Source organism: Hordeum vulgare, chromosome 3H, assembly GCF_904849725.1.
Source record: "Hordeum vulgare subsp. vulgare chromosome 3H, MorexV3_pseudomolecules_assembly, whole genome shotgun sequence".
NCBI classification, from domain to species: Eukaryota; Viridiplantae; Streptophyta; class Magnoliopsida; order Poales; family Poaceae; genus Hordeum; species Hordeum vulgare.
This window is the reverse complement of record NC_058520.1, coordinates 509,909,256-509,910,990: the sequence shown is the minus strand read 5'-3', so window position 1 is coordinate 509,910,990 and position 1,735 is coordinate 509,909,256.

Here is a 1,735-nt window from a genome sequence, read left to right as displayed (position 1 = left end):
ATGCTATGCTTGATACTGCTAGAGATACTACTTTGCCTGATATACCACTAGGGGTATTCCTTGATGCCCATATTGCTAGAGTTACTGCCAATGCTCGTGATGCTTCTGAAACTGCCGATACTATTGAGATAGAACCTGCTTTTGCTTCTGCTAGATCTAGCTCTCCTAGATATGAATTGCCTGATATACCTGAGGGTTATGTTATGGAGGGAGAGATAGCTGAGGATTTTCTTGCGTGTAAGGATGCCTATGACGCTGAGAAATTACTTCTCAAGTGGAAGGAAAAAATCTCTGAAAGCTAGGATGAAATACGACCCGAAGTTTGCCACTTCACCTATCTTTATCACCGATGAGGATTATGAATTCTCTGTCGACCCTGAGATAATCTCTCTAGTCGAATCTGATCCTTTCCACGGTTATGAGTCTGAGACAGTCGTAGCCCATCTTACCAAACTACACGATATAGCCACCCTTTTCAGTAGTGAGGAGAAGATCCGCTACTACTATATCCTTAAGTTGTTTCCTTTCTCTCTAAAGGATGACGCTAAAGCCTGGTTCACTTCTCTTGCTCCAGGATGTGTGAGTAGTCCTCAGGATATGGACTATTACTTCTGTGAGAAATATTTCCTTGCCCATAAGAAGCAAGCTGCCTTGCAGGAAATATACAACTTTCCTCAACTCAAAGAAGAGAGTCTCCCACAAGTTTGGGGGAGGCTCATCCAGCTATAGAATGCTTTGCCTGATCACCCTCTTAAGAAGAACGAGATACTTGATATATTCTATAACGGACTTACCGATGCTTCTAGAGACCACCTAGATAGTTGTGTCGGTTGTGTTTTTAGGGAACGAACTGTAGAACAAGTTGAGATCCTACTGAATAACATCTTGATCAACGATAATGCTTCGACTATTCCCGAACCACCTCCTAAGCCAACTCCTAACAAAAGAGGTATTCTATTCCTCAGTCCCGAAGATATGCAAGAAGCCAAGAAATCTATGCAAGAGGAAGGCATTAGATCTGAAGAAGTCAAAAATCTACCACCTATCGAAGAGATCCATGGTCTCGATAACCCGATACAGGTAGAAGAAGTAAATTCTCTGCATAGGTTTGATGAGAATGATATTCCTTTTGACAAACCTGCTAGCTTATGCATGGATGACTTGACAACTTTGTTGCCAAACAACAGAGTTTCAATGATTATGTTAGCAGCCAATTGGAACAAAGTACTCGTACACTTAGTCATTTAAGTGCTTGTGTAGAACGAAATGTCAATGATCTGAAGCTTCTGAGTAAACATGCCTCTATGATTACTACTCAGGTAGAACAAGTACTTAAAGCTCAGAATGACTTGCTCAATGAATTAAATGATAACTCTGTCAAAGTCATTACTAGAGGAGGCAAAATGACTCAGGAACCTTTGTATCATGAAGGCCATCCTAAGAGAATTGATCAAGATTCTCAAGAAATTAATGCTGATACACCCAGTCATCCTAAGAAGAAGAAGAAGGATGATAGAAACCTACATGTCAGTTCACCAAATACTGTCACACCTGATGAACCAAATGATATTTCTGCGTCTGATGCAGAAACACAATCTGATGATGAACATGAACCTGGTGACAATATGGACAGCGATGTTCATAATAATGCTCAACCTAGCAATGATAAGGATGTGGAGATTGAACCTACGGTTAATCCTGATAACCCACAACCTAAGAGATACGATAAGAATGA